The 27,913-nt window shown below is 36.4% G+C and overlaps 1 long non-coding RNA gene across 10 annotated transcripts in view; it reads left to right on the top strand.

The window, feature by feature from the left end:
* The window catches only part of LOC103883165, a 120,803-nt gene that overhangs the window by 14,398 nt on the left and 78,492 nt on the right, over positions 1 to 27,913 (top strand). For 7 of the 10 annotated variants that reach the window (XR_004183168.1, XR_004183169.1, XR_001901128.3 and 4 more), the window contains exons 3-8: positions 430 to 552; positions 1,228 to 1,284; positions 7,025 to 7,156; positions 17,214 to 17,294; positions 24,100 to 24,167; positions 25,409 to 25,506. This is a non-coding gene — a long non-coding RNA (uncharacterized LOC103883165). Of the gene's footprint in view, positions 1 to 429; positions 619 to 1,227; positions 1,285 to 7,024; positions 7,157 to 17,213; positions 17,295 to 24,099; positions 24,168 to 25,408; positions 25,507 to 27,913 lie in introns of all 10 variants that reach the window. The other 3 variants (XR_004183166.1, XR_004183170.1, XR_004183172.1) reach the window with 3 other exon arrangements.

Genomic DNA, 27,913 nt, shown 5'->3' with positions numbered 1-27,913 from the left:
TCAGCACTTTGGGAGGCTGAGGCAGGCAGATTGTTTGAGGTCAGAAGTTCAAGAGCAGTTTGGCCACCCATAGTGAAACCTTGTCTCTACCAAAAATAAAAAATTATGCTTGTGTGGTAGCGTGTGCTTGTAATCCCAGCTACTTGGGATGCTGAGGCAGGAGAATTGCTTGAACCCCGAAGGTAGAGGTTGCAGTGAGCTGAGATGGCGTCATTGCACTCCACTCTGCCTGGGTAACACAGCAAGACTCTGTCTCAAACAGGAAAAAAAAAAAAAAAGAAAGAAAGAAAGAAAAAACAAAAACTTGAATGCAAAATCTTTACTTTGTGTACCTATATCAATAAATTCAAGCTGATCCACCTTTGTTTATTCTCCATCATGTGTATAGTACATCTCCTCTTGAATCTCATTTTGTACCTTATCCTCTAGGACCTGCTGGGACTTCTACTCATAGGTCTGGAAGTGAAAAACAGCAGGGGTAAATCCTAACAAGAATCAGCAATGCTTTGCAAAGCAACTACCACAGGAGTTGGTTCTTCAGGCAAAGCAGAGGTAACCTCCTCAGGCAGGAATGAAAAGGCTCATTCAATTGGCAAGAAGATTTAGTGAAACTTACAGGTTTGATGTCCCCCATCAGGATCTTCCCATATTTCCCCATTCCAACTTTCAGGATTCTATTTCTTCCTAATAAATGCCCTCACTTTAATGGAAGGAACTCTCTAAAGTTGGTAATTAAATTTGCTTTTTAATTCAGCGACAAGCAGGATAAGGCTCTGGGTTTAACTTTCAGAATCTCAGCCCTGCAGCAACAGAAGTTAAGAGTTTCTTGCAGATCAAGCATAGAAAGCTTCAAGGTCATATATAAGGAGTTTCTGTTGCAAATTTGAAGCTCTTATTTGACTCTTTTCCCCACATTCTCTAGGGCAGTTAGGAGCAACCAGCCAATCCCATTATACTTCTTAGTTTAATTTGAATATTTTGAGATACCAAATACAGGGTCACCTAGAACCCTACCTTTAATAAGCATCTGATTAGGAGTGTCCAATTGCAATATTTTGCATATTGCTACTATCATACCATGCGACGGACTACTAATGCCTTCTTCATCAATGAAAATTGAGTCGTCAGTGTCTTTAGATGGAATCAAATTAGAGAACCAATACCAGAAAATACATAACCAATTCAGAAAACTCATCCTAAGATTCTGTCTCTCTTGAACCTCTTTAGGTACCACCATTTGCATCTGTCAAAGAGATACAAACAGAGAAGTGAAACCAGAAGTAGGTAGGTATTAAGAGATTTATTGTAAGAATGCAATTATGGGAGGCTGCCAAGGCAAACCTGAAATCTGAACAAGATCAAGAAATGTAGGTTGCAACCCTTGGGCAGAAGCTAAAGCTTCTATTCATAGAGGGAATTTCTTCTTCCTGTAGGGAACCTTGCCTCTCTAATTTTAAGTTTTTTTATCTGACTGGAAGAGGCCCACACAGATTTCTTAGAATAATCTCCTTTAATTAAAGTCAACTGATTATGCACTTCAATTTATACTTATAAAAGCAAAGGACCAAAATCTAGCTTAAGTTAACACTGTGAAAGAGAGGGACACCATTTTTGAGTTGTTGGATTAAGGCATCTATTTCCTATAGGCCAGAGTATACCCTGAAAAATACAGATGAGGGGCAATGAAAATTTAAAGGCCTATCTCCCCAAGCTGATAAGTTGAGGTGTCCCAATTACACCAAACACAGAAAACCAGAGCTTGAGATGTTATGAATTAGTTGCAGCCAACTAATTGAGATATCTTTTACACTAGAGAACAATTAACATAATATCCAGCAGGCAAATTTCTGAGACAATTACAAAATCACCCTACAAAAATTTGTCATATACAGAGGGACAATGCTGCAGTCATGAAAGTGACTGTGCTGCTCTAACATTCTCAATGATATTTCCAATTGCTATAGTGAGAGGGGATGTTGTATCCATATAGGGTGAAATCCTAAAATCTAACACTTTGTATAATAGAATAGACTGGGCTCTAAAGCATTTGATAATAACCAGAAAAACAAGAAAAACATGAAATCTGCTGGTGTTTCACCTAGCGGCAAGAATCCATATGGCAGACAATAGGGGCAGTTTTGACAAAAAATTAACTTGTTTCTTCTTGCACCTAACAAGTCTAGATCAGTCAATAAACAAGCTAAGTTAAATTCCTAGCTTCAACCTAGCATGGTATCATGAAGAGAATTCTCTTTCCATAAATGGTAGGTTCTAAAAAGTAACGTGGATAGCAAATATAAAATTAAATTTAAAGGTTACATTTGAGATTGATAAAAATTAAAAAGGAGGATAGAGTACATATTCACATAGAAAAATTAACTCCACATACTGAAAACATAAAACTGTTTACAGATAATAAACATGAAAATTAAAAGCTTAAGGATGCTATTTTAATCAGTAAATATATAGATAGGTAATTAACAATTCTATTTTGCCAAAAAGTTTTCAAGGTCTGATGCAATTTTATTAGAGTTGGAAAAGAAGTAAAAAGCAATGTATGATGGATATCTTTAGTTTATTTCTACCCTCACAAGTACCTAACAATTCTGATAATATGATATTTACCCATAAATATATGTATGCATGTATAATTTCTTCTTAACTCTGCTTCTCATGCCATGAGACTAGAGAATCCTATTGTTGGTAAACTCTTTAACTTCTTTGCATGTCCATCACATTTTTACATTTTGCTGTAGTCTTGCTAACTACGGTAGTGTGGTGTAAAGCAAGAAAATATTTTATTATTGTCAATTATGCAGTAATCACATTAAAGGGAAGATATCACCCACCAGCCATTCTTGTTGATATTTGTTAATGAGGTAATAGGTACTAAGGGGTCAGAGATATCTTTGCAAGCTCTCCTTAAAACCATTGAACCGGATGCCAAAGACCAGCGTTCTAATTATTTCCCAGTTGTAACTTCTCTGGTTAGATAGTTGTTTCTGCCAGCATAATTGCCTCAAGCTTTGACTACTGCAGAAAGTTTACCTGCTCTCTGGTAAATAAACCTCAGATAGCAATATTTGAACTCCAAAGCAAAGAGAAGTGTATTTCTCAAGTTGTACAAAATGGATTTTTCTTTTCAACAAGTGATAAACATATGAATCAGATGCACTTTCTAAATGTCATCAAGTTTTTCTAAAGACGCAAGTATGAAAAAAGGGCAGGAGAAGATAAAAAGCAATACAGTTTTATAGATAATTTGATAAAGATTCCTACTTGGGAAGAATTTTGAAAAATAATGATTTACCTGGATGTTTTAGTCATAAAAAAGAAAAATCCTATTTACAACATACATGATACATGCAAGATCTCTGAAGATGTTATTTGTATAGAGCATATTTTAGCTTTAGATAAAACCATATAAACGAGGCTCAGTGACTCACAGCTGTAATCCCAGCTCTTTGGAAGGCTGAGGAGGGAGGATCTCCTGAGGCCAGGAATTTGAGATCAGCCTGGGCAACACAGCAAGACCCTGTCTCTACAAAATTATTTTTTGAAACTTAGCGAGGCGTGATGCCACACACCTTTCGTCCTAGCTGATTAGGAGGCTGAGGTGAAAGGATTGCTTGAGCCCAGGAGTTGGAGAGTACAGTGAGCTATGATCATGCCACTGTACTCCAGGTTGGGTAACAGAGCAAGAAACTGTCTGTAATTTAAAAATATATGGATGAAACTGGCATTTTTCTAGGTAAAAATCAGATATCAGCAATTTTATATAGTTCAACTTAAATATTCCATAGTTTTATTTTATCAGTCACTCTGTTTTAACTTGATGACATTGTTTCTCGCTTAAGGGTTTTTTTTTTTTTCCTATAGCAATTTGTATTATATTAAATTACTATATTTGTTGTTTTAGGGAAATATGTTATTGAAGCAAGTCACTTTTAATGACTTATGTGTTTCAATTCTTGGTGTTGATGACTATTTTTTTACTGGTCTCTCACATGGTCTCTCATATTTTTTGTAGCATGTTACAAAAAATTCTGACCCTTTGAAATGCTATATTGTTTCTGTCGGCATAAATGATCGCCATCATAAAACAATAGTGAGACAAACATGAAATGCAATGTGCTGCTTTTCAAGGAATTTTAGGAAAGACTTGTGTTCATGAGACTCAAACCCTATGTAAGAATTTCAGCTTTTTCTCACACGAACCACTTTCTCTATTTAAAAAGGAGGTGCCACTCTACCTGATATCAAGCTTTGTTTCCTTTATCCCTTTGAAGTTCAACTGACACCCAGAAAGCGGCGGGGGTGGGGGGAAGAAGCAAAAGAGAGCACACAAATGAGTAACAACAGATGACTCACAGGATAGACATACAAGACGGTGTGGCTTCAGTCTAGGAGGGAAGCTGCCAGCAAAATATGCTCACAATGTTGCATTTGCTTTCACCAGTGAGAGTTTTCAAGGAGACCAGCGTTTTCTGTTTTTTGTTTGTTTGTTTGTTTGTTTGTTTGTTTGTTTGTTTTGCTGGGCGCAGTGGCTCAAACTTGTATTCTAAGCACTTTGGGGAGAACAAGATGGGTAGATCACTTGAGGTCAGGAGTTCGAGAGCAGCCTGGCCAATATGGTAAAACCCCATCTCTACTAAAAATATAAAAATTTTGCCAGGCATGGTGGCACACCTGTAAGAACACACCTGTAGTCCCAGCTACTTGAGAGGCTGAGGCAGGAGAATTGCTTGAAGACTGGAGGCAGAGGTTGCAGTGAGTCGAGATCCCTCCACTACACTCCAGCCTCTGTGACACAGCAAGAGTGATACTACATCTCAAATATATATATATATATACACACATTTAAAATCTCATTTTTGTTTTCAATTCACTTTTTGCGAGTAAATTTAAATGATTTACCTTTGCTTCTCCTGTGAAAGCATATAGTAAATACCTTTTCAAAAATAATTTATTGAAGTGTCTATTAACATTAGTCTTTGCCTTTGTATGAAAGGCCTGTCAAAATGGCATGAAGTGGACACAGTGATGCGCCTGTGCTGTAGCAACTCATGATTGGAGGCCTATTTTGTCATTTGATCTTTATATCTGATGGGTCCCTGTTGAACCTGAATGAGTGATTGAAAGTGACAGGAACAGCAAGTGGTGCCTTGCATCTCAATGGTAGGTTGCACAGCACCTTGGTCCAAGAGTCTTTATGCAGATGTGAATCTTGATGTGGTGCTGCCACAACATGTGCTCGCCTTTCTTTGATATGGTTTTCAAATTCCTGATTTATCACTTTGACATTTGACAGAGAAGAGAAAAAATAAAAAGCAAAATTCGGTGACAGTTAACAGCTTTTTCTTCCCTCAAAGATTTTGTAGGTTTGCCTGAGGAGATTTGAATCTGAACTATTTGACTGTTAATTAGAACTGCTATATGAGCACCACAAAATCAAATCAAACATAATCTGGTTTATGTCATCGCACATTTAGGGTGGTAGAGCAAATCATCAATTTCTTACAATTAATGAATAATAGCCTCAAGGCTTAAGCCTCAAAGAAGGTTTTAGATGTATTCTAATTCTGGAATTTTTTCTTTTTTGGTCATTATAAAGAGTAGTAATACATTTAAATACTGACATATGCAAACACACAAAATTTAGGTGCAATTAACTGAATGTTTACAGTTGGAATACTAATCCCCAAGGTGATGGATTAGGAGGTGGGGACTTTGAAAGCTGGTTAACTCCCTTGTATGTGATTAGTGCCTTTATAAAAGAGATCCTAGACAGATCCCTTGCCCCTTCCCCCATGTGAAGTCAGAGCATGATGATGGGCACTTACCCAAAATAGAATCTTCTGGGTCTTTATCTTGGACTTTCTAGTCTTCCTAGAACTGTGAAAAGTAAATTTCTGTTGTTTATAAACCACCAAGTCAATGGTATTTTGTTATAGTAGTTGGAACAGACTAACACAGGCTTTCATCAGCAGCTCTCCTTAACTAAAACTAGTTTAGACATAATGCTATTTATACTGAAAATGAAACATGAAAACGATATTCGGTATTTGGTTTGCTGATATCAGATACATACTTGAGTTTTTTAGATAAGTTAATATGAAGAATTCGACACTTTTTCTTCTTGTTTCCCTAGGCCTTTTGCTGATGAACAGGTCATTATGCAAACTGCATTAGTGTCTAAACACATTTTAAACGCAGTCGTAGTGATGCCATAAGAAAACCTTCAGAAACCTCAATGGAAATAATTTAATTACATGGGAAGATAGTTAAAAATGCAGCATCAACACTATTAAAGACTAACTAATACTCTTTAGATTTTTTTCTATGATAATTTCATTTTACCACATTCTTTGTTTAGGAGTAGAGGCATATAGTATTTTTGTTGATAATTCCTAAAACAATAAATACAATTTAAAAAATATACCTGCCATTGTTTTATGGTTAACTGATTACCTATTTGTCTATATTATTCCTTTTTATTACTTTACTTTCAAATATATAGTTGGACATCAAAATGTTTCCTTTATAATTATTCATTTATTAGTATTGATCATTTAATACATATAAGGCATTATGAGGTTCTATTCTTTGATATATATTGTTTGCTCATCTGACACCAATTGTTCTTATTCAGTCAATATTTTAACATATAGTGTGAATTTGGGTTTCCATTTTTTGGTAGCCATTTTTATCTGTTTTTTTCAGCTTCTCTAATAATAATAGTCACCATTAGCTGACGCAGACACTTTGTTATGCAGAAATTGCTTTTATTCTTCTAATAGTTCTGTCAGACAGATATTATTATACTATCTATTTCATGGATTAGATATAGAGAGGTTAAGTTATTTGCAAGATATCACACAGCCAGGAAGTGGTAAACAGAATTTTGAACCAAAGCCATTAGGCTCTGGACCACTATGCTGCTTTGCCTCCTAGAACATTCTGCATTGCAGTGGTATAAGCATTACCAGTTAATTGCCTAACATGGTATTTCTGTCGATTACAGGTATCAGGATTATAACGATTTTCCTGCTCCCGTCCCTCACATATCTCTCGTAATGTAATCTCCCTCAGGATTTTTTTTTAATAGTTCCTATTTACTAACAAAAATATTCATCGCAATTTATAGGCTAAAGAGGTAAGACATTTTCATTTACACAAGAGCCTCTTGAAAATAATTACTTAGCCTAAATGAATGACTCTAATGGAAGTAATTCAGGTGGATCCTTGAAAAAATGATATTGTGTATATGAAAGCTTTTGGGAAAATATATTATGATGGCAACATCTTCAGTTTTATACTGGAAATACACAAAATTTACTTCCTATTTAACCAAACTATTAAAAGAATTGCTTTTTTGGATATTTGGCATCAAACAAAAATGGGTTGAGGAGAGGGAGAGCATTAGGAAAAATAGTTAATGCATGCTGGTCTTAATACCTAGGTGATGAGTTTGTAGGTGCAAGCAAACCACCATGGTATATGTTCACCGATGTAACAAACCTGCACATCCTGCACATGTACCCCAGAACTGAAAATAAAAAAAATTTAAAAATAATTGAGATTCAAAAAGTTAATTTATGAGTCATAGGCTATTATTTTTTGAGACAAGGTCTCACTCTGTTGCTCAGTCCGGAGTGCAATGGCAAAATTATGGCTCACTGCAGCCTCGACCTCTCTCCCAGGCTCAAGTAATCCTTCTACCTCAGTCTCCTGAGTAGCTAGGACCACAGGCATGCACCACCACAACTGCCTACTTTTTAAGATTTTTTTTTTTTGCAAAGATGGGATCTCCTCATGTTGGCCAGGCTGCCATAGGCTATTCTTTTTTATGTATTTAGCTTTATTTTTTGTTCATGGGTACATGTGCAGGTTTGTAATATAGGTAAATTTTCTCTAACAGGGGTTTGGTGTACAGATTATTTTTTCACCCAGGTAATAAGCATAGGACCTTATGGGTAGTTTTTCACCCTCTTCCCACCCTCCAACCTCAAGTGCACCCTGGTGTTTGTTGTTCCTCTTTTTATGTCCTTTTGGTGTACTCAATGTTTAGCTCCCTCATGTAAGTGAGAACATCTGGTATTTAGTTTTCTGTTCCTGTGTTAGTTTGCATAGGATAATGACCTCCAACTTCATCCATGTTTCTGCAGAGGACATGACCTCACTCCTTTTTATGACTCCATAGTATTTCATTGTGTATATACACCACATTTGCTTTATCCAGTCTACCATTGGTGGGCATTAAGGTTGATTACATGTCTTTGCTATTGTAAATAGTACTGTGATGAACATACATGTGCATATGTCTTTATAGTAGAATGCTTTATATTCCATTGGTATATACCCAAAATAGGATTGTTGGGGGAAATGGTAGTTCTATTTTAAGTTCTTTGAGAAATTGCCTAACTGCTTTACACAATGATTAAGCTAATTTACATTACCACCAACAGTATACAAGTGTCCCCTTTCTCCACAACTTCGCCAGCATCTGTTAGGTTTTGATTTTTCAATAAAAGTCATTCTGACAGGTGTAAGATGGTATCTCATTGTGGTTTTGGTTTGCATTTCTCTAATGATAAGTGATGTTGAGCTTTTTTTCATATGCTTACTGACCACATGTATGTCTTCTTTTGAAAAGTGTTTGTTCATATACTTTGTCCACTTTTTAATAGGGTCGTTTGGCTAATGCTTGTTAATTTGCTTAAGTTTCTTATAGATTCTGGATACCAAGCCTTTAGTCAGATGCCTAGTTTGCAATTAATTTTTCTTATTCTATAGGTTGTTTGTTTACTCTGTTGACAGTTTCTTTTTCTCTACAGAAGCTCTTCAGTTTACTTAGGTCACATTTGTCAATTTTTTATTGTTGTTGTTGCAGTTGTTTTTGGCATCTTCATCATGTGAGTTTTGCCTCTTTCTATGTCTATAATGGCATTTCCTAGGTTATCTTTCAGGGTTTTTATAATTTAAGGTATTATATTTAAGTCTTCATCCATCCTGAGTTGATTTTTTGTATGTAGTATAAGGAAAGGATTGAGGTTCAATTATCTGCATATGGCTAGCCAGTTATCCTAGCACCATTTATGCAATAGAAAGTCCTTTCCCCAATGCTTGTTTTTGTTAACTTTTTCAAAGGTAAGATGGTTGTAAATGTGTGTGTGTGTGTGTGTTTTTGTTTGTTTGTTTGTTTGTTTGTTTTTTTCTGGGCTCTCAATCTGTTCTATTGGTCTATGTGTCTGTTTTTATACCACTACCATGCTGTTTTGGTTGCTGCAGCCCTGTTGTATAGTTTGAAGTTGGGTAATGTGATGCCTCTAGCTTTGTTCTTTTTGCTTAGGATTTCCTTGGCTATTTGGGCTCATTTTGGTTCCATATTAATTTTAAAATAGTGTTTTCTAATTCTGTTAACAATGTCATTGATAGTTTGATAGGAATAGCATTGAATGTGTACATTGCTTTGGGCAGTATGGTCATTCTAACAATATTGGTTCTTCCTATCCATGTGCATGGAATGTTTTTCCATTTATTTGTGTCATCTCTGATTTTTTTCAGCAGTGTTTTTTTAAATTCTCATTGTAGAGACCTTTCACCTCCCTGGCTACCCGTATTCCTAGGTATTTTATTCTTTTTGTGGCTATTGTGAATCAAATTGAGTTCTTGATTTGGCTCCAGCATGGACATTGTTGGTGTGTAGAAATGCTATTGATTTTGTATATTGAAACTATGCTGAAATTGTTTATCAGGTCTAGGAGTTTTTAGGCAGAGGCTATGGAGTTCATGGTAGAGTATTGCATTGTCTACAGCACAGATAGTTTGACTTTGTTTCTTCCTATTTGAATGTCTTTATTTTCTTTCTCTTGCCTGGTTGGTCTGACTAGGACTTGCAGTACTATGTTTAATAGGAGTGGTGAGAGTGGGCATCTTGTCTTATTCTCGTTCTCACAGTGGAAGTCTTCTAGTTTTTGCTTGTTCAGTATCAAGTTAGCTTTAGGTTTAGCATAGATTGTTCTTATTAGTTTGAAGTATGTTTCTTGAATGTCTACTTTATTGAGGGTTTTTACAATGATGGGATGTTGAATTTTATCAAAAGCCTTTTCTGCATTCATTGAGATAATCATTTGGTTATTGTTTTTAGTTCTGTTTATGCAATGAATTAAATTTATTGATTTGCATATGTTGAACCAATCTTGTGTCCTAGGGATAAATCCTCCTTGACTGTGGTGGATTCACTTTTTGACCTGCTGCTGGATTCGGTCTGCTAGTATTTTGTTGAAGATTTTTGCATCTATGTCCATCAAGGTCATTGGCCTAAAGTTTTCTTTTTCTTGTATGTCTGCCAGGTTATGAGATCAGAATGATGCTGGCCTAACAGAATTAATTAGGAAGAAGTCCCTCCTCCTCAATTTTTGAAATAGTTTCAGTATGGATGGCACCAGCTCTTTGTACATCTGGTAGAATTCAGCTCAGAAGTGGTCTGGTCCTGAGCTTTTTCTGGATGATAGGCTTTTAGTGCTGATTCAGTTTCAGAACTCATTATTGATCTGTTCATGGATTCAATTTAGTTCAATATTGAGAGGTCGTATGTTTCTAGGAATTTATCTACTTTTTCCTAGATTTTCTGGTTTAGGTACATAGAGATGTTCATAGAAGGCTCTGAGGGTTTTGTCTTGTTTCTCTGGGGTCAGTGGTAATGTTTCGTTTGTCATTTCTGATTCTGTTTATTTTGATCCTCTCTCTCTTTTGTTTTTAGTCTAGCTAATGGTCTATCAATCTTATTTATTTTTTTCAAATAACAAACTACTGGATTAATTGTTCTCTTGTGTAGCTTCTCGCATCTCAATTTCCTTCACTTCACCTCTGATTTTAGTTACTTCTTGTATTGTGCTAGCTTTGGGGTTGATTTGATTTTCTTTTTCTAGTAATTCTAGGTGTCATTTTAGATTAATACTTTGAAGTTTTTGTAACTTTTTAATGTGGGCATTTAGTTCTATACACTTCCCTGTTAACACTGCTTTAGCAGTATCCTAGATTCTCATATGTTGCATCTTTGTTCTCATTAGTTTAAAATAATTTCTTGATTTCTGCCTTAATTTTTTGTCTATCCAAATGTCATTCAAGAACAGGTTGTTTAATTTCTATGTAATTGTAGGGCTTTAAGCAATCTTCTTGGTATTGATTGCAATTTTTATTGTGCTGTGCTTTGAGATTGTGGTTGGTATGATTTTGTTTTTATTTTTGAATTTGCTGAGAAATGTTTTATGCTCAATTGTGTGGTCAAATTTAGAGTACGTGTCATGTGCAGTTGTAAAGAAGGTATATTCTGTATTTTTTTCCAGTGTGGTGGAAAGTTCTGTAGATGTCTGTTAGTTATATCTGGTCATGTGTGGAGTTCAAGTCCCAAATATTTTTGTTAGTTTTCTGAATCAATGATCTGTCTAGTACTGACACTGAGTTGTTGAAATCGTCCACTACTATTGTATGGTTATCTAAGTCTCTTTGTAAGTCTGTAAGAACTTTTTTTATGAATCTGGGTACTTCTGTGTTGGGTGCATATATATTTAGGATAGTTATATCTTCTTGTTGAATTAAACTCATTACCATTATGTAATGCCCTTCTTTGTCTTTTTTTCAGTTTTGTTGGTTTATAGTCTGTTTTATCTGAAATTAGAATATTAACCCCTCCCTTTCTTCTGGTTTCTGTTTGCTTGCTTGATTTTTCTCCATCCCTTTACTTTTTGCCTGTGGATGTCATTGCATGTGAGATGAGGATCATGAAGACAACATACATTTGGGTCTTTCTTCTTTACTCACTTTGCCCCTCTCTGGCTTTTAGTTGGGGAATTTAGCCTGTTTACATTCAACATTAATATTGATATGTGAGAATTTGATCCTGTCATCATGTTGTTGGCTGGTTATTATGCAGACTCGATTGTGTAGTTGCTACATAGTGTCTGCAGTCTATGTACTTAAGTGCATTTTTGTGGTGTCTGGTAATGGTCTTTCCTTTCTGTATTTTGCATTCCCTTAAGAATCTCTTGTAAAGCAAGTTTGATGAGAACAAATCCCCTTAACATTGGCTTGCTGAAAAGTATCTTATTCCTCCTTCACTTATGAAGTTTAGTTTGACTGAATATGAAATTATTAGTTGTAATTACTTTAATTTAAGAATGTTAAATGTAGGTCCCCAATCTCTTCTGGTTTGCAGGGCTTCTTATGAAAGTTCCTCTGTTAGTCTGATGGAGTTCCCCTTGTAGGTGACCTGCCCCTTCTCCAGAGTTGTGCTTAACATTTTTTGTTTCACTTCAACCTTGAAAAATCTAATGACTATGTGTCTTAGGTATGGCCATCTTGTATGTTGTAGAGGTTCTCTGCATTCCCTGAATTTGAATGTTGGTTTCTCTAGTGAGATCGGGGAAATTTTTATGAGCAACATTCTGAATTATGTTTTCCAAGTAGTTTGCTTTATCTCCGTGTCTTTCAGGGCCACCAATGACACATAGATTTGATCTCTTTATGTAATTTCATGTTTCTTGAAGGTTTTGTTAATTGTTCTTTATTCATTGTTTAAAAAATTGTTGTCCGACTGAGTCATTTCAGAGAATTGATCTTCAAGCTCTGAGATTCTTTCCTCAGCTGGACTGATTTTGCTGTTAATATTTGAAATTGTATCATAAAGTAGTTGAAGTGAAGTTTTTTTTGGCTCTATTAGATCACTTTGCTTCTTTCTTAAAGTAGTCATTTGCCTTTCATCTCCTGTATCATTGTACTGTACTCCTTAGATTCCTTGGACTTTGACATTGGTTCAATGTCTAATGACATTGACTTTGACATTAGATTCCTTGGTTTTTGACATTCTCCTAAATTTCAATGATCTTCATTCGTCTCCATATTCTGAAGTATATACCTGTCATTGGAACCATTTCAGCCTGGTTAAAAACCATTGCTGGAGAACTAACATGCTTGTTAGGAGGTAAGATGATATTCTCACTTTTTGAGTTTCCAGAGTATTTGTGTTGGTTCTTTCTCATCTGTGTGGGCTGATGTGCCTTCAGTCTTTGAGGTTCCTGTCATTTGGATGGGGTTTTTGCTTTATCTTCCTTGATGTCCTTGAGGATTGTTTGTGGTGTAAGGTGGGTTCAGTCAACTGGGTTTGTTTCTGGAAGATTTTATGGGGTCAAGGCTGAGCTCAGTAGTCCTGGGCTGCATGCTCTGACTCTGGGAGCTGGGACTGGGCCTCCAACTTTGTTCTGTGGCCCTTTGAGATTATAAACCTGCTGCACTGGAGGGGCAGAAGTATTCTGGGTCCCCTGGCCACAATACTCCAATATGTGAAGCTGGCCAAAGCACTTCATCAGGACAGTGGTCATGAGATTGGTGCTTGCTTGTGCATGCCAGCAACTACACCAGTACGGTGTGGTGTACATATGTCAGCTGGTGTGGGGTACCTACACATGCTTATTGCAGTGGAGGCAGTGGCAGTGGAGGCAAGGTGCTGGCACAGGCATAGACACCAGTGTCCATATAAACAACCACAGCAATGGGCTCGGGGGTTGGGCGGTTTGCTGGCATCTATGGACGCATTCATAGTGATGGTTGTGTGAGCAGGTGCCTGCACGTCCACGAGGGATGAGAGTTAGTGGAGTGCATCTGCACTGGCAACAGTGGCAGTACAAAGTAGTGAACATGCACATGCATGCTGGTTGGGGAGGGGAGGCAAGGTCCACTCATGCATGCATGCATGCTTGCACAGTGGTGGGAAGGTAACCGTGGGAGAGAGCATGCCAGCAAAGCAGTGGGGAGGGGCTTCAGTGGAGAGAGGGTGTGGGTGGACTGGTGCCCATAGGAGGGGGTCAGTCTGCTGGAGCTCTCTGTTGGTGGAGCTATGATTATGGCCACAGGGAAGTACCTTGGTTGAGCATCAGAGCCTTCCATGCAAGCAGGTGCAGCCAGATTGTTGGGAGAGAGGCCAGCACACAGGGAAGTATTCAGATCAGACTGTTTTTGTCTCATAGGCAACACCACCCTGCTCTATCCAGGTCTGCCAGTCACCCTAAGGCTAAAGTCAACTAGAGGTGTATGGTGAGCCTTGGGGTATGTGCACCAATGGCCATACTCCACTACAGACATTCCTACACCAAGCTCTCTGGGCTCCATACAGGCTGTAGTCCCACCTCTACCAACTCTCTAAGCAGCTCTCCCTGCCAACTCAAGTGTTTATGGGGCTTGTAGGGTCTCCTGATGCCATGATTACAGATTCTTGTGGTTAAAGCAGGCCACTCTTTGCCTGTTCAACTCACCCTTTCCCCAGGAATCAATGGGGTCCAGGGAACAAGTCCCAGTGCTTCGTAGCCCTGTACAGGGTTCTCACCTTCCTCCTACTTCAGCCCCACACCTGCATCCTCCCTCGATGCACTCTCAATACCCTTTGTCTGAAGATCTGCTTGGAGCACGCCAGTCTTCCCAATGTCTTGGTCCCTCAGTAAGAGATGTTACTCTTGGCTGTGTCTACTCAGCCACCTTGGCTCCTTTTGTCACAGACCATTTTTAAAATTTAAATAGTTTAAGTTTCTTGTAGATTCTGGGAATTAGCCCTTTCTCAGATGGATAGATTGCAAAATTTTTCTCCCATTCTGTAGGTTACCTGTTCACTCTCATGATAGTTTACTTTGCTGTGCAGAACACTTCAATTTAATTAGATCCCATTTGTCAATGTTGGCTTCTGTTGCAATTGCTTTTGGTGATACCATTTGACCCAGCGATCACATTACAGGTTATATAACCTGAAGGACTATAAATTATGATACTATAGACACATGCACACGTATGTTTATTGTGTCACTATTTACAATAGTAAAGACTTGGAACCAACTCAAATGCCCATCAATGATAGACTAGATAAATAAAATGTGGCACAAATACACCATGAAATACTATGCAACCATAAAAAAGAATGAGTTCATGTCCTTTGTAGGGATGTGGATGAAGCTGGAAACAATCATTCTAACTAATCAAACTAACACAGGAACAGAAAACCAAACACTACATGTTCTCATTCATAAGTGAGTTGAACAGTGAGAATTCATGGACACAGTGAGGGGAACATTACACACTGGGGCCTGTTAGGGGGTGGGAGCAAGGGGAGGGATAGCATTAGGAGAAATACCTAATGTAGATGATGGGTTGATGGGTGCAGCAAACCACCATAGCACATATATACCAATGTAACATAATTGCATGTCCTGCACATGTATCCCAGAACTTAAAGCATAATTTTAAAAAATTTAAATAGTTGCTCACACTTGTAATTCCAGCATATTGGGAGGCTGAGGCAGAAGGATGGCTTGAACTCAGGATTTCAAGACCAGCCTGTGCAACAGTGTGAGACCCCATCTGTCCTTAAAATAAAATAATTAACCTGGTGTTTGGTGCATGCCTGTAGTCCCAGCTACTGGGGAGGCTAAAGCAGGATGATCACTTGAGTCTAGGAGGCTGAGGCTTCAGTGAGCTGTGATCATGCCACCCACTCCAGCCTGGGCAACAGAGAGAGACCCTGTCTTAAAAAAAAAGTTAAACAGACATGTGTATACAAAAAGAGAGGGGAAAATATGCTAAATGAGGATTATGTATTTTCTACCCTCTTTGTCTTTCATTCTATCTAACAATTAAGTATCATTGTTACCCTTATTCCTTACTCTATATGCCATAACTCTAATATCTATTGCCTGATATAAAAATCTCATATTAATATTTCATCTTCTATCAATCTATACACTCTTACTGCTATAGAATCTTCAAATTAATATATCCAAATAGATTCCCACTCTTCCCAACCATTTACTCTTCTACTCCATTGCTGCCTATTCCTCCCTGTCCTCATCTATTATCAGCTTTTATCTTAATTCTAATATCCTCTTTATTGACTCCCTGGTTGTAACCCCAGAGACCATCAGTCATTTTTCAAACACACTAGCTAAAATTATGTTTTCAAACACAGAGGTATTATCATATCACCCATCTTCTTATCACCATCATTCTCAGGTTCAAAATCCTCAGCAGTGAATATAGAGTAATTCAACTTAGTGCCTTCCTTAATTCTTTCATACTTACCAAGACTACAGAAAAGTATGCTACCTAGAAATTTGTTTGCATCAAATTAATATTTTTTCCTTAAAAGTTATACAGTATATATTTTCCTTCTGATGAAACATTTTTGCAAAGATTTGATTGTAGAATTCCTAAAATAGTTTACTTATTTATATTTACCATTTTTGTTATAACATATATTTTCATGAAAATTAGTTGTCTTTTGAAATTCTACTTACAGCAGAATTTCAAGTGCAAAATGAAGAGCACATATGCAACGTAAGAATGGAAAGACAGTGAAATTCATGAAATATATTAAAGGAATTTTACATGTGAAATCTAAGCTTTTTGAAAAACAACTGCAAGTTCTAGTTTAAAATTAAAAATAGAATAAAAACACTTGTCTACATTTCTTCCCCAAACCACATTAAAGATATAGTGTTTTTTGTTTGTGTGTTTGTTTTTAAATAACAATACATATAAACTTCTTCCAGTTTCTTCCCTTCCTCAAGATGGCAGCAGCCAAGAACACGATGCTAGGGTCATTGCAAGAAAGTTCTGGATTCAGTGAAAGTAGCATGTGAATCTGCCAGTTTTCAGATGATCCAAGATAAGGTCGGGGGGTTGAATTTCACTAAGAGAAGGCTGTGACAATGTTATCACAGTTCAATCTGTTTACCCAAAATCAAAATTTGGAGGAGAGGGCTTCTACCAATCTAAAGTAGCTAATGGTGTCAGCATTGCAAGTAAGCGTCAACATAAAATGAGTCATTCCCAGCAAGCATCTGGATTATTTCCAAGTGTCTTGTAATGCTTTACAGAGCACTGTCTAGTAGTAAAATGCCAGCATTATCATACGGCATAATTTGAGCTGCTCAAAACCAAAAAAAAAAAAAAAAATGCTCAGCTGAAATGAACACTGATGGTTTACCCATCATATTCTATCCAAATCTCATTAATATGGTATCTCAGAGATAACAGATAGGAAGATTACAAAGAGAAATACAAATAGAAGAAGGTTGTAGGTAAAAGGCTGATGTCATTGAAATTTGCTATGGAAAATGGTCAAGTTGATAATAACTTAGTTTATGAATATTATTTCTTTACCTTTGTAGGTGGATCAGTATCATTTTGGAAGAGAACTGAGACATTGATCAAGAGAAAAAGACTCCGAAAGGCTGAGTTTACAAAACCAGGTATCTGTTTTTCACTCATATTGTTAGAATAGGCCTCCAATGAAACCTTTTATTCTTACCTGCAAAATTACTCAGCGAGTAGGGCATTTGGAACTGGTTATTTAATTCTGACAGCTATAAGAGTAAGTGCATGATCAACAGCAGAAATATGAAATATTGCAGTATTAAAAATAGAAGACAACAAGTATAAATGAGTGAAGGAAGGTGGAAATACACTGAAAGAATCTGTAATTGAATTTATGCTGCTGATCTCTTACTTCTTAGCAGTGAAACTCAGATAAATATTGTTGCTCTTTAAAAGAAGTAATAATCTGGACCAACACTGTGTTACAGAAAGAATAGTGGTGGCATTGGGTTTATATTTTTAAAAATAGAAGAATATTTTCAGATGGGGCAGCAGTAGCAGCTTGGTTTTTAATTTCTCCAAATCTATATAAGTGATCAAGCAACTAGACAGCAAAATTCAAAACTCATGGAGAGGGGTTCTGCTTTTTGTAGTGTTTAAGTAACTTGTATTAGACCAATCTTGCAGATAACACTTACATATCTCTAAACAATATAAAAATAACCACCTGAATTTCCTAAAAGCAACAAAAAGAATACAGAAACTGGAGAGGAGTCAACATGGTGAAGAGGATGGCATGTGGAACTCCTCAAGGACAGGTACTAGGATGTATCATTCTATCCTCAGTGCCCAATTTAGTAATTGAGCCATAGTAGGTACTCAAAGGTGTATTTGGAAAGAATAATTAAGAGAGAATTGTCATCACGTAAATGGAAGCAACATGGAAACGTAGAAAAAGCATAAACTTTTGGGTTAGACATACCTAGAGTTACCAATCCAGCTTCAATAGATGGGTCATTACCTAGCTTTTTTGACCCTCAATTTAGTCATCACCAAACATTGTATGCTTCATATTGCACCTTATAGAGCACTTTCACATGTGTTATTTTGTTTGATCCTCTCAACAATTTTATAATGCAGATTCTATAATTCTCATTTTATAGCTAAGATGTTGGATTCTGAGAATTGACTTGCCTAAAGTTACACGGCAAGTAAGTGGCCAGACTAGTATTCAAGCTCACATTTTCAAATTCCAAATTCTACTGCCATTTCCACTACAGTCCAGAAAAGCACTATTATACATATCATAATTAAACTGCTGAAAATCGAAGATAAAGAAATAATACAGAAATCTTTGAAGGGAAAAATAATGGGAACCTGTAATTCCAGCTACTTGAGAGGCTGAGGCAGGAGAATTGCTTAAACCGGGGAGGTGGAGGTTGCAGTGAGTTGAGATTGCACCACTGCACTCCAGCCTGGCTGATGGAGTGAGACTCTGTATCAATTAAAAAAAAAAAAAAAAAGAGAAAAAGAATAAAAAAGAGAGAGAGAGAGAAAGAGAAAGAACGCAAAACCAGCAACTGAATTGTCATGACTTTCTTATCAGAAAATATGGAGGCTAGATCAGTAGAATAACATCTACAAAGTGCTTAAGAAAAAAGGGGATCAATGAGAGTTCTATATTCATAGAAAATATTCCATAGGAATGAAGGCACAATACACAAACAATTTTTGTTTTGTTTTACTTTACTAGAATAAAAAATTGAAATTATTTGTTGACAGTAGGTCTGCTCTGTAAAATATGCAAAACCGAAGTCTTCAGTTTGAAGTAAAAGATGCCAGAGAATAATCTGAATCTTAAGGAATGAAGAACATTAGAAATGGTAACTAAGAACATACCTAAAAACCAAAAACATATAAAATAATATGGTTTTCTTAAATTCTATAAAGTATGTATGTTTTTGAAGCAAGTGTTATAACATCAGAATTTTCATACATGTAAATGTAATATTATGACAACTACAGTATACTATGACGGTAGGTAGATATATGTATGGTTGTGAGATTTCTACATTTAAAACGAAGCAGTGCAATATTAACTTCCAGCAGGCTGTAACAAGTTGGGTATGATTATTTCAATCGCTTTAGAAACTCCTAAAAATCATAGAAAAGAATAAAGCAAAGGAGCCTATAAATAAATCGAAATGGAAAACTAAAAACCATTTAAATGATCCAAGGAAGAAAACACAGGGAGGTCAAAAATCAGCAGGGAAAAAAAGTAAACAAATAATAAAATAGTAGACCTAAATCAAAGCATATTAACAGTTTCATTAAATATTAATATTAAAATTAAATGACAGAGATTGAAAAGTTAAAAAGGCAAGATCTAACTATATGATTCTTACTAGAGTCACACTTTTAAATATGATTGCAGAGGTAGATTGCAACTAAATAGGGAGAAACAAATACAATAATAATTGTAAGAAGTGGCTAGGGGGGTGGGCCAAGATGGCCAATTAGAAGTGGCTGCAATCTGCTGCTGTCTTGGAGAAGAACAAAAATGGTGAGTAAATTCTATACCTTCAACTGAGGTACCCAGGTTCTCACATTGAGACTGACTAGGTGGTCAGTGCAACCCACAAAGAGTGAGGAAAAGCAGGGTGGGGCAACAGCCCACCTGTAAGTGGCATGGAGCTAGGGGAGCTCACACCCCCTGCCAAGGGAGGTGCATCCATTGATGATACCTCCAGGTCTGGGAGGGACCCAGGTGATTAGGGTCTGGAGTGGACCCCAAGCAAGCCACAGCAGCCCCATGGAAGAGAGGCCTGACTGCTGTAAGAAAAACAAACAAACAGAAAGCAACGACACCACCACCAATAAAAAAGACCCCACAAAAAACCCATTCAAAGATCAGCAACCTCAAAGATCAAAGGTAAATAAGCCCACAAAGATAAGAAAGAATCAACACAAATATACCCTAAAAACTCAAAAAGCCAGTGTGCCTCTTCTCCTCTAAATAATTGCAACACCTCTGCAGCAAGGGCACAGAAATAGGCTGAGGCTGAGGCTGAGATGGGTGAATGGACAGAAGTAGGATTCAGAAGGTGGATAATAACTAACTTCACTGAGCTAAAGGAGTGTGTTGTAACCCAATGCAAAGAAGCAAAGAATCATGATAGAGCATTGCAGGAGTTGATAACCAGAATAGCCAGTTTAGAGAGGAACACAACCGACCTGATATCGCTGAAAAGCACAACACAAGACTTCACAATGCAATCACAAATATAGATAATGGAATAGAACAAACAGAGGAAAGAATCCAAAAGTTGAAGACTATCTTTCTGAAATAAGACAGGCAGACAAGAATAGAGAAAAAACAATGAAATGAATAAAACTGCTGAGAAATATGGGTATATTCCATCATGCACACAATGGAATATATTTAAGTCATAAAAATGAACAAAATCTTGTCATTTGCAGCAAGTTGGCTGGAATGCTTTTTCTGCATCTATTGGGTTTTGTCTTTCATTTTCTTGATATGATTTGCATATGCTGAGCCATCCTTACAGTCTGGGATAAATCACACTTGATAGTGACGTATTACCTTTTTAATGTGCTTTTGAAATCAGTTTGCTAATATTTTGTTGAGAATTTGTGTGTCTATGTTCTTGAGAGATATTGGCTTGTAGTTTTCTTTATTTGTTGGGTCCTTGTTTGGTTTTGATAACAGGATATTACTGGCCTTATATAATTAGTGAGTAAATATTTCCTCTTTATTTTTGTGGACAGTTTGAGATAAAATTATGTTAGGTTTTCTTTATAAGTATGGTAGAATTTGTCAGTGAAGCCATCTGGTCCTGAGCTTTTCTTTGTTGGGATGCTTTATATTACTGATTCAATCTTGTTACTCATTATCAGCCTGTTTAGGTTTTCTATTTTTTCCTGATTCAGTCTTAATAGGCTAGATGTGTACAGGAATCTATTCATAAGTTTTCCAATTTATTAGCATATATTTGCTCATAACAGTCTCTGATGATCCTTTGTATTTCTGTTGTATCAGTTGTTATGTCTCTTTTTTCATTTCTGACTTGGGTCTTCTCTCTTTTCTTCTTGCTTAGTTAAGCTAGTATTAATTTTGTTCATCTTTTTCAAAAAACCAAATCTTTGATTTATTGATTCTCTGTATTTTTTTAGTCTCTATTTGTTTAGTTCTGCTCTGATCTTTATTACTTCTTTTCTTCTACTAATTTTGGCTTTGATTAGTTCTTGCTTTTCTGATTCCTTAAGGTGAATTTTTAAATAGTTTTTCTGAAATCTTTCTGCTTTTCTGATACAAGCATTTATTGCTATAAACTTCCTTGTTAGCACTGCTTTTTTTGTATCCCACAGGTTTTGACATGCTGTGTTTAGATTTTATTTGCTTCACATTTTTATGTCCTCTATATTTTTTTCTTGACCCAATGGTCATTCAGGAGAATGTTGTTTAATTATATGTATGTTTATTGTTTCCAAAGTTCCTCTTCTTACTGATTTCTGGGTGTATTCCATTATAGTCTACGAAAGTACTTGGTATGGTTTTTATAGTTTAAAATTGGTTGAGATTGGTTTTGTGGCCTAACATATTGTGTATCCTGGAGAATGTTCCATGTGCTGATGAGAAGAATGTGTATTCTCCATCTGTTGGATAAAATGTTCTTAGCTGTCTATTAGGTTCATTTGGTCTAAAGTGCAGTTTAAATCTAACGTTTCTTTATTCATTCTCTGTCTAGATGATCTGTTTAATGGCAAGAGTAGGGTGTTGACATTACTAGCTATCATTGTATTGGACTCCGTCTCTCTCTTTAGATCTAATATTATTCATTATATATCTCAGGGTGCTCCACTGTCAAGTGCACATATATTTACAATTGTTACATCGTCTTGTTGAATTGATCCCTTTATCATTATATAATGACCTTATTTGTTTCTTTTCACTATTTTTGACGTAAAGTCTGTTTTATCTGATATAAGTATAGCTAATCCTGCTCACTTTTGATATGTATATGCATGGAATATCTTTTTCCATTCCTTTACTTTCAGTCTGTGGTGTCTTTACAGGTAAGATAAGCTTCTTCTATGCAGATTATAGTTGGGGCTTGTTTTTTGTTTTTCTTTTTAAATCTATTGAGTCAGTCTACATATTTTCAGTAAAAGATTTTATTTTTTTTTACATTCAAGGTTTTTACTGATATGTGAGGACTTATTCCTGTCATTTTGTTGTTTTCTGTTAGTTTTGCATATCCTTTGTTCTCTCTTTCTCTCGTTGTTTATCATCACACTTTGGTAATTTTCTGAAGCAGTAACATTTGTCTTTTCTCTTCTCCATTTGTGTGTTTGCTTTACTAGTGAGTTTTATACTTTTGTGTGTTTCCGTGTTGATAGATATTGTCCTTTTGCTTCCATGCACAGGATTCCTTTAAGCATCTTTTGTGGGGTCAGTCTAGTGGTGACAAATTCTGTTTCTGGTTGTCTGCAAAATGCTTTACTTCTTTTTCATTTATGAAGAATAAATGTACTGGGTATAATATCCTTGTTTGGTATTTTTTTTGTGTGTTTCTTTTTCTTTCAGTACATGGGATATACCATTTTATGCTTTCCTGGTCTGTAAGATTTGTGATGAGAATTACAGTTAGTCTGATGGGGGTTCCCGCATATGTGATTAGATACTTATCTCTTGTTCTTCTGGAATTCTCTCTTTGTCTTTTACACTTCACAGTTTTATTATAATGTCACATTATTGGTCATTACATTGTTGGAAAACCACATTTTTTATATGCTCAGACTAAAGGAATTATAGTGGTAATTTTTCAATACCAGTATTTTGCTGATAAGATGAAAATCATATTCTTCTTTATTTTTCATGTTCAGTCAGTTTTACACCTGCATTTCTTTTCTTATACTATGCAGAAAAATAATTGACTCCACAAGTGTATAGAGGTACAAAAATAAAGTATTTGGGAGAGGAAGAGCCATTGTTAGTTCTAAAGGCATTTGATTTTAGAAGATTTTTAAAATATGTTTTATTGTAACTTGTTGAGATGATGATTTTACATTCAGGAAAAAAGTTGAGATCACTTTAGGAGTATTATACATTAAAATTGATTTTTGGAATTTCTCCTGTTTATTTATTTATTGCCAGCATTAAGAACATAGTTTAATATTCCATACTTAGATGTCTTCTTTGGCTTTAATTGTTTTATATTTTTTTCACAGACTTCCTTATCTCTAAACTGTCTCTGATCTAGCAAAACCACATTAAATCTTATTGTCAGTTCTAGGTCAATCTACACCTTTTTATAGACGTGTGCCTACCATTAAGCAAAGTGGATACATGAAATATTTCATTTAACCAAAAGTTTATTTTGCAAGTAGTTATCCTGTTTACAGAATTACAATACACTTTAGAAATGAATTTGCACTACTTCTATTGGGCTTAAGATATTATTTTATTGCAAAGCATCTTTTTATGCTTTCTTGGGAAATTATTCACTGTGGAAATTCAGCAGGTCATTTATCTAAAAGTAGAGCTTCACTCATTCATTCCACACATAATTATATTGATGAAGCTTCAAGCATGTAATTCTGAAAAGTTGATAGGTGTCCTGATACTGACATTTCACTAAAGACAGTTAAAATTTGATCCTAAATTCTTTATGACCATACTAAAATGGAATATACCATTATATCAAATGACATAGCAAAGGTGTTCCAAAAATTATTCTTGACATTTTTCCCCATTAGAACAGTAAAATGAAAGCCAATTCATCTCTCTAGGGCTGTTTATATACTTACTGTCTTCATTCATTAATGTATCTATTTTTTTTCTTGTTAGACTTGTTAGTCTTTCTAGTATAATATGTAGTTATTGGCAATCAATTATCTGTTTATTTTATACCAATTATTTATTATGCATTAATCTAGGGACTGGATTTCCAAAGATAAAAATGGATTCAAGGCACAATACAGTTAGGAAGATGTTAAAATGAAAGGTAATTATAATACAGTATGATAAAAGCAATAATTGCAGTATTACCAGAGATAATATGGGAGTTAAAAGAGGCCTAGATCTGTTTCAGAAAACATTATAGAGAAGATGTTAAACTGTACTTGATACATAAACAACAGACTGTTGCTCTTCTTTTTTGTTTGCCTGGTTGATTTTGGTTACTTTTCCTTGTCACTGTTTCCAAAAGTGTAATTCAAAGATCACATGATCAAAATTAATGAGAGCATTATTAACAATGTAGTTAATACAACTTTTGTTCAATAACTATGGTATTGTATGCAGAATCTCTTTTAAACTTCTTAGGTCCTTCTTTTAGCTTGATAAGTTTTACCATAGAAACAAGACAAACATAATTTCCTCTTATATCATGATGACTATCATCTTCATAACCATGTTGTTTACTACCATCATCTCCAAATTGTGTAGTTTGATGTATTGTATATCCAACAAAGTCTGGTTTACTTAGAGATAAATCAGATCCAATGAGGCAAGGATCCCAGGATTAGTGAATATTTTTTAGATCAAAGTGGTTAAACCCCCCATCAAATCCTGTCTGCAATCCCTTACTATGTGGTCAATCTAACCTATGCCATTTCTTTGCCCTCTACCTGGAATATATTTGAACCATCACCTACTGTCTGATACTTAATCATATTTCACATCCAGCCCAAGTGACTCCTCCGAGCCATCTAAAAGTTATTCCAGTCCTGCAAAGGTTACATTTTGTTCTGTTGTGCCCTCACCAGACATACCTTTTGCTAGTAGGTGTAACATCTAAATATCATTGATATTTCACACTGATAATAATTTTACTCACGCAGATTAAAGGGAGCATAAATCTTCTCAGGTTGAAAAATATTAGAACTTGAATTTTGTAAATAAAATAGAAGCATAGTGATATAGAGGAGTTAAAATTTTAGAGTTTGTATGTGTAAGAAAAAAATGTAGACCTTTTTTCGGGTTTTTTTTTTTTTCTGCAGAAATAAACAGGTAAATTCTGTTCTTAAGTGAAAAATAAGACTATAAAGATATTTTTAATTTTTCCCTTTGAGGTTACAGTGCAGAATTTTGTTTCCAAATCAAAGAAAGATAGTTAAGTATTTAAAATATCTTGCATATTAAATATTAATGTAAAAAAATGGTGGATAGGAGGCAGGAGTGACTTGCAGCTCCCACTTTGACCAAGCAGTGTGTGAGACTGACATCGTGAACTTTTGTTCCAAGCACTACCGCGTTAACATACCTGGAAAGCCAAGAGGATCCACAGATCATCTGAAGGAGGTGGATTGCTGCTGCAGGCTCCCTGGGACAGCTGAGGAACTGTGAGTCAGCTTGTTTTCTAAGCTTGGAGGCTCATACCCTGGGACAAGTTCTCAGGCCTGCTTACTGGCTATCTGGAAATAAACTTGGTACTGTTAAGGGGGCACTGTGGAAGTGAGACCAGCCTTTTGGGCTGTGGGCTATGTGGGAACTGGGTGAGGCCTTTGGCTGCCAACTTTCTCCCACTTCCTTGGTGACCTGTGTGACACAGCAGATACAGGCATAATATCCATGGGAATATAACTCCATTGGCCTGGGAACCACACTTCCCACCCCCACAGCAGCCACAGCAAGCCCTGCCCAAGAAGACTCTAAACTCAGACACCCCTAACCCTGCCCCGACCTGATGGTCTTTCTCTACCTGCCCTGGTAGCCGAAGACAAAGAACATAATTTTTGGGGAGCTCCATGACCCCACCCACTGCCTGACCCTAGGGCAAGCTTGTATCCTCTCTACTGCAGCTGATGCACTCTTGAAAGCACCACCTTCTGGATGAAGGCCAGCGAACACAAAACCCAGTGAATGTAACAAAAATATGACCAAGGACCCTTACAGAGTCCACTTCACTCTCCTGCTACCTCCACTGGAGCAGGTGCTGGTATCCATGGCTGAGAGACCTGAAAGTGGATTATCTCGCAGGACTCTTTGCAGTCACTCTCCAGTACCAGCCTGGAGCCCAGTAGCTCTCCTAGGTGGCTAGATCCAGAAGAGAAATAACAATCACTGCAGTTTGACTCTAGGGAAGTCCAACCCTAGGGGAAGGGGGAGAGCACCAAATCAAGGGCGCACCCTGTGTGACAAAAGAATATGAACAGCAGCTCTTGACTCCCAGATCTTCCCTCTGACATAGTCTAACCAAATGAGAAGGAACCAGGAAAACAATTCTGGTAATAAGACAAAACAAGATTCTTTAACACTGACAAAAGATCACACTAGCTCACCAGCAATGGATCCAAACCAAGACAAAATCTCTGAATTGCCAGAAAAAGAATTCAGAAGTTCGGTTTTTTATTTATTTATTTTATTATTTTATTTTTTTGAGACGGAGTCTCACTCTGTCACCCAGGTTGGAGTGCAGTGTTGTGATCTTGGCTCACTTCAACCTCTGCCTCCGGAGTTCAAGTGATTCTCCTGTCTCAGCCTCCCGAGTAGCTGGGACTACAGGTGTGCACCACCATGCCTGGCTAATTTTTTTGTATTTTTAGTAGAAACAGGGTTTCACCGTGTTAACCAGGATAGTCTTTATTTCCTGACTGTGATCTGCTTGCCTCAGCCTCCCAAAGTGCTGGGATTACAGGCGTGAGCCACCCCGTCTGGCCCAGAAGTCTGATTATTAAGCTAATGAAGGAAGCACCAGAGAAAGGTGAAATCCAACTTTAAAAAAATCAAAACATAGGCCGGGTGCAGTGGCTCACGCCTGTAATCCCAGCACTTTGGGAGGCCGAGGCAGGCAGATCAGGAGGTCAGGAGGTCGAGACCATCCTGGCTAATGTGGTGAAACCCCGTCTCTACTAAAAATACAAAACATCAGCTGGGCATGGTGGCAGGAGCCTGTAGTCCTAGCTACTCGGGAGGCTGAGGCAGGAGAATGCGTGAATCTGGGAGGCAGAGCTTGTAGTGAGCCAAGATCACAACACTGCACTCCAACCTGGGTGACAGAGTGAGACTCCATCTCAAAAAAAAATTTTTTTTTAAATCAAAAAATGATACAGGATAAAAATGGAAAATCTCTAGTGAAATAGAATAAGTAAAAAAAAAACAGTCACAACTTCTGTAAATAAAGGACACACTTAGAGAAATGCAAAATGCACTGGAAAGTCTTTACAATAGAATCAAACAAGTAGAAGAAAGAACTTAAGAGCTTGAAAACAATGCTTTTGAATTAACCTAATCAAAAAAACACAAAAAAGTAATAATTTTTAAAAATGAAGAAAGACTTAAAGAAGTCTGTGATTATGTTAAATGACCAAATCTAATAATAATTGGTGTTCCCAAGGAAGAAGAGAAATCTAAAAGTTTGGAAAACTTTATTTTTATTTTAGGGAATAATTAAGGAAAATTTCCCTGACCTTGCTAGAGATCTAGACATCCAAACACAAGAAGCTCAAAGAACATCTGGGGAATTTATTGAAAAAAGATCATTGCCTCAGCACATAGTCATCAGGTTATCTAAAGTCAAGAAAAAGAAAAGAATCTTAAGAGTTGTGAGGCAAAAGAATCAGTTAACCTATAAAGGAAAACTTATTAGATTAACAGAAGATTTATCAGCAGAAACCTTATAAGCTTGAAAGGATTGGGGTCTTATCTTTAATCTTGTTAAACAAAACAACTATCAGCAAAGAATTTTGTATCCAGTGAAACTAAGCTTCATAAATGAAGGAAAGATAAAATCTTTTTCAAACAAACAAA

The sequence above is a fragment of the Papio anubis genome, chromosome 4 (genome assembly GCF_008728515.1).
Source record: "Papio anubis isolate 15944 chromosome 4, Panubis1.0, whole genome shotgun sequence".
NCBI classification, from domain to species: Eukaryota; Metazoa; Chordata; class Mammalia; order Primates; family Cercopithecidae; genus Papio; species Papio anubis.
The sequence above is the reverse complement of the archived record's forward strand: the minus strand, read 5'-3'. Positions and strand labels throughout refer to the sequence as shown.